A 15,510-nucleotide genomic window follows, 5' to 3' on the forward strand; every position below is an offset into this window, starting at 1 on the left:
AGCTTATACAAGTCAAGGTGTTTTTGTATCTGAATATAGGCGGCTTTGTCCAGTATTTTGATGAGGAATGGCACAGTGGTAATAGGGCGATAGTTGGTTGGGATAAATGGGTCTAAGGTCTGTTTTTTGAGAAGTGTGAGCACCCAGGAATGTTTTAAGTTGGCTGGGATAGTGCCTGGTGTGAAGGAGGCATTGATTAATTTAGAAATAAATGGTGAGAGGTCTCTAGCAGCGTCTTTTATTAACTGTGCTGGGCAGGTATCGCCCTTGCAGTTAGATGGTTTGAGTGAAAGAATGATTTTTTCTACTTCTAGTGGGGAGGTTTTTGAAAAGTGAAATTTGTTGTTTGCCTCTGGTGAGATGCTATGTGTAGAGGTGTTAGGGGAGTGCTGAAGATTGACCATATCTTTTTTTGTTGTATTTTAGTTTGAAGTGTATTGATTTTATATGCTAGCGCATTTTGAATGTCTGTGCACCAGGTTTTATCCTTGGTGACTAAGTCTGGTGTGACTATTGGTGACTCTAGTTCTTTCAGTATGGCGAAGAGTTCTCTCATGCTAGAATTAGAGTTAGTGATACGTTCATCATAGGAGTTCTTTTTGGCAAGGTTCACTTCTTTTTTAAAGTGAGAGGAGATAGAGGATAGTTTTGCTTTATTTTCGATATAGGGACATAGTCTCCAGGAATTTTCACTTTTTCTTTTTAGGGTTTGTATATTATTTATCTGGAATTTAACCAAGATATTTTCACAAGATTGTAAGATTTGAGGAGGGGATGTTCTGAGAGAGAGGCTCAATTTGGAGATGATGGCAATTCCACCACCCCGTGTACCATCCCTATCATGCGGGGAGCTTGAGATTTAGGCGGCCATCTTGCCCGCGCCCCCTGGTGGCCTCACCAGCACACATTTTTTTAATGCGCAGGGACGCCACCGCCTGCCTTCGTATGGCGGACATGTGTTGATGTACATTGTTGACTTTTGGTTTGTGTCATGAGATCGCCATTTCACTGCTAGGGGGTGGGGGTGCAAGGGGACATGAGTGGGGGCCTGCTGGCAGGTGCCCCTCAGTGCTGGGGGGTGGGGGTGCTGGGGGACATGAGTGGGGGCCTGCTGGCAGGTGCCCCTCAGTGCTGGGGGGTGGGGGTGCTGGGGGACATGAGTGGGGGCCTGCTGGCAGGTGCCCTGCACTGCTGGGGGTGGGGGTGCTGGGGGACATGAGTGGGACATGAGTGGGGGCCTGCTGGCAGGTGCCCCTCAGTGCTGGAGGGTGCGGGTGCAAGGGGACATGTGGGACACGAGTGGGGGCCTGCTGGCAGGTGCCCCTGACTGCTGGGGGGTGGGGTGCTGGGGGACATGAGTGGGGGCCAGCTGGCAGGTGCCCTGCACTGCTCAGGGGTGGGGGTGCAAGGGGAAATGTGTGGGACATGAGTGGGGGCCTGCTGGCAGGTGCCCCTGACTGCTGGGGGGTGGGGGTGATGGGGGACATGAGTGAGGGCCTGCTGGAAGGTGCCCTGCACTGCTGGGGGATGGGGGTGCTGGGGGACATGTGCGGGACATGAGTGGGGGCCTGCTGGCAGGTGCCCTGCACTGCTTGGGGGTGGGGGTGCAATTGGACATGTGTGGGACATGAGTGGGGGCCTGCTGGGAGGTGCCCTGCACTGCTGGGGGGTGGGGGTGCAAGGGGACATGAGTGGGACATGAGTGGGGGCCTGCTGGCAGGTGCCCTGCACTGCTGGGGGGGTGGGGTTGCTGGGGGACATGAGTGGGGGCCTGCTGGCAGGTGCCCCTCAATGCTGGGGTGTGGGGGTGCTGGGGGACATGAGTGGGGGCCTGCTGGCAGGTGCCCTGCACTGCTGGGGGGTGGGGGTGCTGGGGGACATGAGTGGGACATGAGTGGGGGCCTGCTGGCAGGTTCCCCTCAGTGCTGGGGAGTGGGGGTACAAGGGGACATAAGTGGGGGCCTGCTGGCAGGTGCCCCTCAGTGCTGGGGGGGTGCTGGGGGACATGAGTGGGGGCCTGCTGGCAGGTGCCCTGCACTGCTCGGGGGTGGGGGTGCTGGGGGACATGAGTGGGACATGAGTGAGGGCCTGCTGGCAGGTGCCCCTCAGTGCTGGGGGGTGGGGGTGCAATGGGACATGATTGGGGGCCTGCTGGCAGGTGCCCTGCACTGCTGGGGGGTGGGGGTGCTGGCGGACATGAGTGGGGGCCTGCTGGCAGGTGCCCTGCACTGCTGGGGGGTGAGGGTGCTGGGGGGCATGAGTGGGGGCCTGCTGGCAGGTGCCCCTCAGTGCTGGGGGGTGGGGGTGCTGGGGGACATGAGTGGGGGCCTGCTGGCAGATGCCCTGCACTGCTGGGGGGTGGGGGTGCTGGGGGACATGAGTGGGGGCCTGCTGGCAGGTGCCCTGCACTGCTGGCGGGTGGGGGTGCAAGGGGACATGAGTGGGACATGAGTGGGGGCCTGCTGGCAGGTGCCCTGCACTGCTGGGGGGTGGGGGTGGGGGTGGGGGTGCTGGCGGACATGAGTGGGGGCCTGCTGGCAGGTGCCCTGCACTGCTGGGGGGTGAGGGTGCTGGGGGACATGAGTGGGGGCCTGCTGGCAGGTGCCCCTCAGTGCTGGGGGGTGGGGGTGCTGGGGGACATGAGTGGGGGCCTGCTGGCAGATGCCCTGCACTGCTGGGGGGTGCTGGGGGACATGTGTGGGACATGAGTGGGGGCCTGCTGGCAGGTGCCCCTGACTGCTGGGGGGTGGCGGTGCTGGGGGACATGAGTGGGGGCCTGCTGGCAGGGGGCCTGATGGCAGGTGCCCTGCACTGCTGGGGGGTGGGGGTGCTGGGGGACATGTGTGGGACATGAGTGGGGGCCTGCTGGCAGGTGCCCCCGTCTGCTGGGGGTAGGGGTGCTAGGGGACATGAGTGGTGGCCTGCTGGCAGGTGCCCTGCATGTTAGGGAGAATTCTCTGTTTAGGCTGAATTTCCTAATCTAGTGAGTCCCCCAGCAGCTTTGCTGGATTTCTGGAGTTTGTTTTTTTCCATCCTGCTAACAAGAGTGAGACTCTTTTCCTCCCACTCTTGGACATGAATGTGTGTAATTCCTTTGAATGTCAATGTGTTCTATGGGCTATGGGGTCTTTTACTCCATGGGGTCTCATATGTTTTTCTATGTGTGTTACACCGCACCCTACGTGCCGTAACACTGGGGCATCCTAGCGGACCTCCACCATAGACTCCATACCCGGAGACTGACTTGTGTTACACCGCACCCTACGTGCCGTAACACTGGGGCATCCTAGCGGACCTCCACCATAGACTCCATACCCGGAGACTGACTACTGTCTCCCCGGGCATGTAAAGTCACCATTGGCTTTACTAGACCTAAATTTACTAACAGAACTAGTACAAACCATCTTATTGTGGACGTACTAGTAGGGGTAATTCGATTACTCCTGGATCTGTTATTCGAGGGGGCACTGTCCCGTCCCCCCTCGTCGAGTTTTGGCTGGTGGCAGTGGAAACTACTTGTTATGTTCGACCCCGAACATAACCCTATGGGATTCGTCCCATTGTTAGAGATTGATACTTTTCCTCGTTAATCTCTAACGTACCACCGGTCTACTTATCGTAAATAAGTTTATTGGATGGTATTTTCTGCCAGAACTCGGTTTTTAAAATGGTGTCTGTGTTCGTCTCTGTGACTCCTAAACCAAAGGTTGAGCCCTTTGTTCCACTTTTGGCAGGCTCTGTACAGAGACCCTCCAAAGTGGTGCCATTCTGTCTGGGTTACCACAGGGGTGTGGGAGGGGGTTTAGGCACCCTGGACCGAGTTGCCTTGTCAACTCCGGTCGCACTCTGGAGTGATTGGCCCAAGTGGTGAGCCTTCCCTCTCACCACTTAGCATGTGTTGATTGACAGCTAGGCTGAATGAATGGGGGTTTTCTGCATAAAAGCAGGGCTTTTGGGACTGGATCTTCAGAAGTCGCCACAGGACCTAAGAATCCGACGAGGGTAACGCTGAGCTGATCTGCAACGACGACACCTCTGGTGGAGCCCTGCTAAGCCGACTCACCACTTCCCGACGACAGAGGAGATCTCCCTGCCGGAGAGTCTCTTCCCCTGACTGGTGGGAACAACCAGTCCCCTTTGCTTTTTATTCGCCTCAGGACGCAGTGGTCGAATTGCCCGTGCAGCGCACCTCGGCAATCGGATAGCCACTACCCCTGTACCGCGACCAAAAGGTGGTGCCTTGTGACGGAGCACTCCGCGGCTGGTCTCTTCCCTGGTGGTGCACCGGACTTCACTTTTCTTCGACGACGAGAACCTCTCTACTCTTGGCAAAGACCCGACGTGCATCCGCCACCAGGAACAACTGCCCCCGCCGGAGCTGCCCTCCACAACAAGGTACCGTGTCCGCCTGGCTTCCCTTTCGATCGGTTCGAGTGAGGTGTCTTAATCCTCTCCTTTCCGTTGGGTCGCCTCCAAGCTTTTCTCATTTATTGTTCTGAACTGGTTCAATCTGCCGATAACAATTTGCTACAAAGACTTAAATGCATCTCCACTAGAGACTTTTTGGGACATATCGCCTTGCCTCTCTCCGAGTGGGCCTGGCCTCTGAACTTTATGATCTATTGTGGTTCTTGCCTTCTTACCGTACATTTTGCCCATGAAGTATTGAACTGTGTTGATTTCGTAACCTGCCTATCTTTTTCTCTCCCGTCCTAACTAATATTAGAGTGTCATCTAGGTTGAGGTATACACCTCTGTCTGTAAATAAGTGGTGCCGGTAGAACCGAGACTTGTCAAAATATTGCTAGGGGGATTGATCGTTTCTTCTTCGTAGAGTAATTGTGTTTGATGTGTGTGCTGTGAAAGTGCCATAGTGTTTTTCATAGATGTTTCGTTATAAATAAATACCTTAATATCTTTACACTAAGCCTCGTTGCGTGTTTGCCTGTCTTGCTGGGAAGAATTGCCCTATTTTGTATACTCCACATACTGCTCAACTCTTCTTGAGGGAAGTCTGACTGCTCAGCCACAGCTACCAAGTGAATCTGTGTGGTACAGACTGCTACCAAGTGGGTTCACTGCCAAACACCTGTAGTAATAAATCTTTTGCAGTGGTCCCAGAGGGAACTGCACAGGTTTCCGCCTAACAGTGCCCTGCACTGCTGGGGGGTGGGGGTGCTGGGGGATATGAGTGGGGGCCTGCTGGCAGGTGCCCCTCAGTGCTGGGGGGTGGGGGTGCTAGGGGACATGAGTGGGGGCCTGCTGGCAGGTGCCCCGCACTGCTGGTGGGTGGGTTTGCTGGGGGACATGAGTCGGACATGAGTGGGGGCCTGCTGGCAGGTGCCTCTCAGTGCTGGGGGGTAGGGGTGCAAGGGGACATAATTGGGACATGAGTGGGGGCCTGCTGGCAGGTGCCCTGCACTGCTGGAGGTTGGGGGTGCTGGGGGACATGAGTGGGACATGAGTGGGGGCCTGCTGGCAGGTGTCCCTAAGTGCTGGGGGGTGGGGGTTCAAGGGGACATGAGTGGGGGCCTGCTGGCAGGTGCCCTGCACTGCTGGGGGGTGGGGGAGCTGGGGGACATGAGCGGGGGCCTGCTGGCAGGTGCCCTGCACTGCTGGGGGGCGGGGGTGCTGGGGGACATGAGTGGGGGCCTGCTGGCAGGTGCCCTACACTGCTGGGGGATGGGGGTACAAGGGGACATGTGTGGGACATGAGTGGGAGCATGCTGGCAGGTACCCCTGGCTGCTGGGGGGTGGGGGTGCTGGGGGACATGAATGGGGGCCTGCTGGCTGGTGCCCCTCACTGCTGGGGGACATGAGTGCGGGCCTGCTGGCAGGTGCCCTGCACTGCTGGGGGGTGGGGGTGCTGGAGGACATGAGTGGGGGCCTGCTGGCAGGTGCCCCTCAGTGCTGGGGGGTGGGGGTGCAAGGGGACATGTGTGGGACATGAGTGGGGGCCTGCAGGCAGGTGCTCCTGACTGCTGGGGGGTGGGGGTGCTGGGGGACATGAGTGGGGGCCTGCTGGCAGGTGCCCTACACTGCTGGGGGATGGGGGTACAAGGGGACATGTGTGGGACATGAGTGGGGGCATGCTGGCAGGTGCCCCTGACTGCTGGGGGGTGGGGGTGCTGGGGGACATGAATGGGGGCCTGCTGGCAGGTGCCCTGCACTGCTGGGGGGCGGGGGTGCAGGGTGACATGAGTGGGGGCCGGCTGGCAGGTGCCCCTCACTACTGGGGGTGCTGGGGCACATGAGTGGGGGCCTGCTGGCAGGTGCCCTGCACTGCTGGGGGGTGGGGGCGCAAGGGGGCATGTATGGGACATGAGTGTGGGCCTGCTGGCAGGTGCCCCTGACTGCTGGGGGGTGGGGGTGCTGGGGGACATGAGTGGGGGCCTGCTGGTAGGTGCCCTGTACTGATGGGGGGTGGGGGTGCTGGGGGACATGAGTGGGGGCCTGCTGGCAGGTGCCCTGCATTGCTGGGGGGTGGGGGTGCTAGGGGACATGAGTGGGGGCCTGCTGGCAGGTACCCTGCACTGCTGGGGGGTGGGGGTGCTGGGGGACATGAGTGGGGGCCTGCATTCAGGTACCCCTCAGTGCTGGGGTGGGGGTGCAAGGGGACATGAGTGGGACATGAGTGGGGGCCTGCTGGCAGGTGCCCTGCACTGCTGGGGGGGTGGGGGTGCTGGGGGACATGAGTGGGGGCCTGCTGGCATGTGCCCTGCACTGCTGGGGGGTGGGGGTGCTGGGGGACATGTGTGGGACATGAGTGGGGGCCTGCTGGCAGGTGCCCCTGTCTGCTGGGGGGTGTGGGTGCTGGGGGACATGAGTGGGGGTGTTAGGGAGAATTCTCTGTTTAGGCTGAATTTCCTAACCTAGTGAGTCCCCCAGCAGCTTTGCTGGATTTCTGGAGTTTGTTTTTTTCCATCCTGACAAGAGTGAGACTCTTTTCCTCCCACTCTTGGACATGAATGTGTGTAATTCCTTTGAATGTCAATGTGTTCTATGGGCTATGGGGTCTTTTACTCCAAAGGGTCTCATATGTTTTTCTATGTGTGTTACACCGCACCCTACGTGCCGTAACACTGGGGTGTCCTAGTGGACCTCCACCATAGACTCCATACCCGGAGACTGACTACTGTCTCTCCGGGCATGTAAAGTCACCATTGGCTTTACTAGACCTAAATTTACTAACAGAACTAGTATAAACCATCTTATTGTGGACGTACTAGTAGGGGTAATTCGATTACTCCTGGATCTGTTATTCGAGGGGGCACTGTCCCGTCCCCCCTCGTCGAGTTTTGGCTGGTGGCAGTGGAAACTACTTGTTATGTTCGACCCCGAACATAACCCTATGGGATTCGTCCCATTGTTAGAGATTGATACTTTTCCTCGTTAATCTCTAACGTACCATCGGTCCACTTATCTTAAATAAGTTTATCGGATGGTATTTACTGCCAGAACTCGTTTTTTAAAATGGCGTCTGTGTTCGTCTCTGTGACTCCTAAACCAAAGGTTGAGCCCTTTGTTCCACTTTTGGCGGGCCTCTGTACAGAGACCCTCCAAAGTGGTGCCATTCTGTCTGGGTTACCACAGGGGTATGGGAGGGGGTTTAGGCACCCTGGACCGAGTTGCCTTGCCAACTCCGGTCGCACTCTGGTGTGATTGGCCCAAGTAGTGAGCCTCCCCTCTCACCACTTAGCATGTGTTGATTGACAGCTAGGATGAATGAATGGGGGTTTTCTGCATAAAAGCAGGGCTTTTGGGACTGGATCTTCAGAAGTCGCCACAGGACCTAAGAATCCAACGAGGGTAATGCTGAGCCGACCTGCACGACGACACCTCCGGTGGAGCCCTGCGGAACCGACTCATCACTTCCAGACGACAGAGGAGATCTCCCTGCCGGAGAGTCTCTTCCCCTGACTGGTGGGAACAACCAGTCCCCTTTTCTTTTTCTTCGCCTCAGGACGCAGTGGTCGAATTGCCCGTGCAGAGCACCTCGGCAACCGGATAGCCACTACCCCTGTACCGCGACCAAAAGGTGGTGCCTTGTGACGGAGCACTCCGCGACTGGTCTCTTCCCTGGGGGTGCACAGGACTTCACTTTTCTTCGACGACGAGATCATCTCTACTCTTGGCAAAGACCCGACGTGCATCCACCACCAGGAACAACTGCCCCCGCCAGAGCTGTCTCTCCACAAACAAGGTACCGTGTCCGCCTGGCTTCCCTTTCGATCGGTTCGAGTGAGGGTCTTAATCCTCTCCTTTCCGTTGGGTCGCCTCCAAGCTTTCTCACGTATTGTTCTGAACTGGTTCAATCTGCCGATAACAATTTGCTACAAAGACTCGAACGCATTTCCACTAGAGACTTTTTGGGACATATCGCCTTGCCTCTCTCCGAGTGGGCCTGGCCTCTGAACTTTATGATCTATTGTGTAAGTAATGCCGGTAGAACCTAGACTTGTCGAAATATTGTTAGGGGGATTGATCGTTCCTTCTTCGTAGAGTATTTGTGATTGAAGTGTTTGCCGTGATAGTGCCATAGTGTTTTTCATAGATGTTCCGTTATAAATAAATACCTTAATATCTTTACACTGAGGGCCTCATTACGACCCAGGCGGTAAGTGATCGAAATTACCGCCATGGCGTAATGAGCGTTAACGCCATGGTCCGATGGCGATAAGAGCGCCATATTACGACCCATCGCGCACGAGCATTACGCCATGGCGGTAACGTAAACTACAGCATGCCGTAAACAGCCCTTACCGCCCTCGTTAACAGCGCAGGGTGACCTACCGCCACCCATCATTGCGCCGACCGTAGTCAGCGGTCACCGTAATTAGCGGTGACCGCAATTAGGCGGAACCGGAAATAGCGTAATCGCGGCGGAACGGGAAACAGCACAGCGGCCATCTTAAAAAACACAATCCATTGCCATCCTACCCAACCACACCACAACCAACCCTCAAACCCTGACATTCCCATAACCCACCCATTTCCTCAGCCAACCATGCCTAAAGTTGTCAAGAAGGCATGTGACAGGCAGCAGCAGGAGCGCTTCAGTCGTGAGGAACTGCAAATGCTTGCAGACACGCTCCAGGAGAAGGCCGATGTTGTCTTCTCCACTGAGATGACCCGGACAGCCATAGGCCGCAAAAAGGAGGTGTGGGAACTTGTGGCACAACGTGTCAGTGCTGTTGGAACCACCCCACGCACCTCCAAACAGTGCCGCAAGAGATGGGACGACCTGCGGATCAGGGTCCGGGGCATTATGTCTGCCAACCGTAACCTGGCCCTGGGAACTGGCGGGGGAGCAGACTCCCCACTGAAGATGCAGCCATGGGAGGAGACATGTGCCACTCTGATTGGCATCGAGTGCATCGACGGTGTCGGCGAGGTGGAGAGAGGGGCCCCGACATCTGGAGACACAGGTAGGTGCCTCATATCCAGCCTTGCAAGACACCCTGATACACTTGCACGTGACAATCACAATGTGGCAGACGCAACACATCAGCAGATGAGCCACACCCTGCGCACATGCAGCATGTACACTGTACAGTAGGCAGACACACACCTGCATGCAAAACCGAACCTAAAGGGAGGCAACCTGTATGTCACGGGCTACTAACTCCACCATCTATCCATTACACTCTTCACAATGTCTGCTCAATGTCCGCTGAACCATCAATAACAGTCACCCTTCTCTGCTCCACCACAGGCTCGCATTCGGACACTGGCAGGGACGACAGCACCAGCACCCCAGCCAAGAAGGCCAGGAAAGTGGGAGAAGGGAACCATGCATCCACCTCTGCTGGACCCAGGCAGAAACCACGCCAGGCTGAAGAGGCCAGGGCAGCAAAGTCCCCCGAGGAAGGGGTTGTGACAGCGCCTCCAGCCCAACAACACCCACTGTTGCCCACTGAGGGCAATGTGTCAGCAGGGAGCAGTACTGTTGGGGAGACTGCAGCCATCGCTGCCTGCTCCGACAGTGATGTGGAGGATGACACTGGACTTGACCACAACATGCAACTGCACTCACCACACCTATCCCCAATCAGCCATCATGGAGATGACACCCAGGGCCCATCGCCAGCTAATTCATGGCCAGCAACTCCAAGCCCAGTGGGAGTTGTGGAAGATGGGAGTAGTCCCATTGGTCCCCCATTGGCACCCTCCATTGGGCCAGAATTCCAGCTGTCGCTGGAGCAGATTGCCAACAGGCAGGAAGCACTGGGCACACTCTTCACGCAGCATGTTGCAGAATGTGGAAGTGCCAGTGCAGCCATGGAGAGGAGTGCTGATGGCATCAGGGCTGCCATCCAAACTGCCAGCAGGGACATATGCACCGAACTTGCTGCAGTGCGGCAGATGATGAGCCAGCTCATCCAGACAATTCTGGACACATGCCGTACTGAGCAGCCCGGTACATCCTCAGCTGCAAGTTCAGCACAAGCCTCTCCCGTCCGCAGGTCATCCAGGACCCTGAGGAGCACAGGCAGGGGGCGCCCAGGTTCCGGGAGAGGGGTCAGTCAATAGTGTGCTAAACTATACACACTTCACCACGGGCACTGTCACATGTTTGCAGGGTGTTCAGGGGGGAGGGGGAGGGGGGAATTGGGTGTGTTGGAGTGTTCAGGGGGGAGGGGGAGGGAGGAATTGGGTGTGTTGGAGTGTTCAGGGGGGAGGGGGAGGGGGGAATTGGGTGTGTTGGAGTGTTCAGGGGGGAGGGGGAGGGGGGAATCGGGTGTGTTGGAGTGTTCAGGGGGAGGGGGAGGGGGGAATTGGGTGTGTTGGAGTGTTCAGGGGGAGGGGGAGGGGGGAATTGGGTGTGTTGGAGTGTTCAGGGGGGAGGGGGAGGGGTTCTGTTATACCTATTCAGAAGAACAATACACTTTTTCTTTTCTCACAAACGAAAAGTGTGGACATTGCTCATTGTGTATGTGTGCTTTATTGTTTTACAGTCCACAGTGTTGACATACCAGACACATACAGTGCCCCAAGTGTCACACACTCGCTGTGTGTGCTAGAAGTATCGGTCAATGACATTCTGACGCATTATATGCCCCTCCTGTGCATCGCTGCCTCCCTGAGGTGCTGCCCCATCCCCATCATCATCATCCCCATCATCAGGTGGTTGTGGTTCAGCGTCAGGGGGCAGAGGCACGTTTCGTCTGATGCACATATTGTGTAGCATGACACATGCCATGACGATCTTTGCAACCTTCTCATGGCGGTACAGGAGTGCCCCGCCAGACCTGCTGAGGCAGCGGAAACGTGCCTTCAGTAGGCCAAAAGCATGCTCTATCACCACACGGGTAAGTGCATGGCCATGGTTGTAGTCCTCCTCATGCTGGTTCGATGAGTTCCGCACTGGTGTGAGGAGCCACCTCTTCAGGGGATAGCCCGCATCACCTGTAAAATGTGAGAAAAGAATGTGTCAGGAACAAGATTGATATGTGAACATGACGCACAACCATGCCTTGATTCTGACTGTTACTGTGCACCAATTGGAGTTGTGGTTATGGATTTACACTGTGCAACCAGTATGTGTTCATGGCTCTCATGTACTGTTTTGCATGCAAAAACACAATGCAGGGGGGACGATTGCCTTGTGAGTGGCCATCCACTGTGTCCGTTCAGGCCGTCATTCATGTGACCTTGCACGTGTCCTGTGAGCTTGAAGCTCATATGATAGCAACATTGATGTCTGGCTCATTATGACCCCAGTGAGCATTACTGGTGTCAATGGGGGCAGTTTGTGGGTCTTGTAGTGGTGCATTGATGTTCCTGTCTGTCATGTGCCTCCTTTGTGCGCAGTTGTGGGGGACAGGCCTTTCAGTAGTTGGTGCATGGTGACGTGCATGTTGGTGTTTTTCGTTAGGGTCTATGCGGTCACAATTTGCACAATGCACTTGCAAATGGTTGTGTCGTTTTTGGGATGCACTTTCATTCACATGTTGGGATGATTAGGTCAGGCATGATGTGTACACTACTCTGTTGACGTCAGTGCTGCCACAGGGAATGATCTGGCTACTGCTAGTTGCACCCATGTGACGTATGCATCACCCCCTGTATCTGCCAGATGAAATATGCATTGGTACGTCATTCAACACCCACTTTGCATTTCCATGCTCATGACATTAGACTCACCGAGTAGGTAGGATCTTGGCCCTGCATGTCGCTCCATGTAGCGTGGTATTGTTGAGTTCCGAAGGACCATAGAATCATGGGTTGATCCGGGGAATCTGGCACAACAATGTGTGATGATCCTGTTGGAGTCACAGACCATTTGCACGTTGATTGAGTGGAAATGTTTACGGTTGCGGTACAGTACCTCCATGGCATGTGGGACCACCAATTCAACATGGGTGCAGTCAATGGCACCAATGCAACCAGGTATGCCGGCCAGTGCATGGAAACCCACTTTGGTGTTGGCAATCTCCTGGACAGACCGTGGTAATGAGATGTGGTCATCTGTGTGCTGGAGGAGGGCATCGAGCACTTGCATCAGTGTACGCGAGAATAATGGTTGTGATATGCCATTCAAGTGCCCCACTGTGTGCTGGTAGGTGCCTGTGGCCAGGAAGTGGAGCACGGACACTACCTTCAGTAGGGGGGGGGTGGCAGTGGGTGTTTCAATCATGCTGACGATGTTGTTGTGTATCATGTCCACAATGGTGGTGATGGTGTCCCGGTCCAGTCGGTACAGGGTGTGGATCTGCTCAGCGGTGAGGTTGAATGGGCTGGGTCTGATGCGTGGGATTGGGGGCTGCCTGCGTGGTGGCACTGGCTGTGCTGGTGGGGCTTGCTGGGCCTGCCTTGCCCTCCTTCTCCTCCTGCGTCTCCTCTGTGCAGCCTGTTGTTGTTGTTGTTGTTGTTGTTGTAGTTGCTGTTGTAGCACTCGCATTGCTATCAGGTCCTCCAGCCCCAACATTGCTAGTCCTATTGGTATCATTGTGGAGTGTGACTAGGTGTGGGAAGGGGTGGGGTGTGCTCTTTTTGTACTTCCTGAGTCTGTATTGCCTTCACCTGTGCTGTTTCTGTGCACCTGTGGCAGCTGCATTTACTTTACATGGCCCTTTACGGTTGGTTCGCGATGGCGTAATTAGCACCATGGTGGTAAGGTACTTAACGGGCTGGTTGATGGCGTTAGGGGCATGTCCGCTTGGGTCGGCATTCGCGTACCTTTGCGCCATGGCGCTAAGTACGGTGTGGATGTTCGCGTGCGCGTGCCCTTGGCGCAGTCAGCGGCAGCGTTAGCTACGATGCCGCTAATGACATCGTAGTTTACGGTCACGGGTCGTAATCGGCCCTAGCGGAAGACGATGGCGGTAATCGTTTACCGCCATCGTTTTTCGCTTTGCGCCAGGGTCGTAATGAGGGCCTGAGTCTTGTTGCGTGTTTGCTTGTCTTACTGTGAAGAATTGCCCTATCTTGTATACTCCACATACTGCTTAACTCTTCTTGAGGGAAGTCTGACTGCTCAGCCACAGCTACCAAGTGAATCTGTGTGGTACAGACTGCTACCAAGTGGGTTTACTGCCAAACACCTGTAGTCCTAAATCTTTTGCAGTGGTCCCAGAGGGAACTGCACAGGTTTCCGCCTAACAGGGGGCCTGCTGAAAGGTGCCCTGCACTGCTGGGGGGTGGGGGTGCAGGGGGACATGAGTGGGGGCATGCTGGCAGGTGCCCCTCAGTGCTGGGGTGTGGGGGTGCTGGGGGACATGAGTGGGGGCCTGCTGGCAGGTGCCCTGCACTGCTGAGGGGGTGGGGGTGCTGGGGGAAATGAGTGGGGGCCTGCTGGCAGGTGCCCTGCACTGCTTGGGGGTGGGGGTGCAAGGGGACATGAGTGGGACATGAGTGGGGGCCTGCTGGGAGGTGCCCTGCACTGCTGGGGGGTGGGGGTGCTGGGGGACATGAGTGGGGGCCTGCTGACAGGTGCCCTGCACTGCTGGGGGGTGGGGGTGCATGGGGGAATTTGTGGGACATGAGTGGGGGCCTGCTGGCAGGTGCCCCTGACTGATGGGGGGTGGGGATTCTGGGGGACATGAGTGGGGGCCTGCTGGCAGGTGCCCTGCACTGCTGGGGGGTGGGGGTGCTGGGGGACATGAGTGGGACATGAGTGGGGGCCTGCTGGCAGGTGCCCCTCAGTGCTGGGTTGTGAGGGTACAAGGGGACATGAGTGGGGGCCTGCTGGCAGGTGCCCCTCAGTGCTGGGGGCTGGGGGTGCTGGGGGACATGAGTGGGGGCCTGCTGGCAGGTGCCCTGCACTGCTGGGGGGTGGGGGTGCTGGGGGACATGAGTGGGGGTCTGCTGGCAGGTGCCCCACAGTGCTGGGGGGTGGGGGTGCTGTGGGACATGAGTGGGGGCCTTCTGGCAGGTGCCCCTCAGTGCTGGGGGGTGGGGGTGCTGTGGGACATGAGTGGGGGCCTGCTGGCAGGTTCCCCTCAGTGCTGGGGGTTGGGGTGGAGGGGGTCATGCGTTGGTGATCAGTAGTGCAAGCTGACATGTGGCTTGCCTGGGGGCATGCCCATGGTGGATGGGCTGCCTGCGGGACATGACCAGGGGTGCAGAGTAGTCCCCTGCGGTGTGGGCTGCCTACAGGGGCCGTGGAGGGTGTAGAGCGAACACCTGGTAGGAGCCATACTGCCAATTGACGTGTAGGACTCCACGGCACCCCCGAAATACACATACCCTGCTGAAATCACGTGTGAGACTTCCCGCGAACCCCAGATTTACACGTACCCAGGCCAATCGCGTGTGAAACTTCACACGAACCCCAGATTTACATGTACCCCACTCACCCAAGGCCAACCGCGTGTGAAACTTCCCGCGCACCCCCGAAATACACACACACGCTATTTTTGACACAGCGGGTGTCGGTGTTTGTCGCGTACCCCTTTGCACGTCATTTGTCCTAGAGGGCCACAGTATGGGACATTCATCAGAGCTGTATATACGTGCTTTTTGTTAGCGCACATTTTGGCGCACATTTTTTTCATGCGCAGGAACGCTACTGCCTGCCTTCGTGTGGCAGACGTGTTAAGGCCTGTGCGCGTCTTTACCAGTGCGCTGTTTTTCCCTATTCGATTCCATGAATACGTGCTGTAGGCGAGCATGTGGGCGTTCCGCGCACTTGCCTCCTGTACTTCCCCCGTGACGCCCACATTTTCACGAGTTGTTCCCCATTCCGTGTGCCACGCCCCGTGTTACGCCTACTTTTGTTATGTGCGCCGCGCTATGAGCGCTTTCGCTGTGGCCGTAGCACACGCCGTTAGATGACCTGTGCGCCGGCGTGCGCCACGCAGATTTTCAGCGCACATCCCAGATTTTACTTGCGCACGGACTTCCGTGAATCGGTGTGCGCGGGTTTCGCTGCGATTTTCACACTTGCACTGTGATTTTCGCACATGCACTGCCATTCGCACGGTTTCGCACGCTGGCGCTGGAATTTTCAGCGCACATTAATTCCATGAATCGTCCTCTTAGTGTTTAAGCTCCCTGCTGGCTGGC

Source organism: Ambystoma mexicanum, chromosome 2p (genome assembly GCF_040938575.1).
Source record: "Ambystoma mexicanum isolate Mex_15411 chromosome 2p, UKY_AmexF1_1, whole genome shotgun sequence".
Classification (NCBI taxonomy): Eukaryota; Metazoa; Chordata; class Amphibia; order Caudata; family Ambystomatidae; genus Ambystoma; species Ambystoma mexicanum.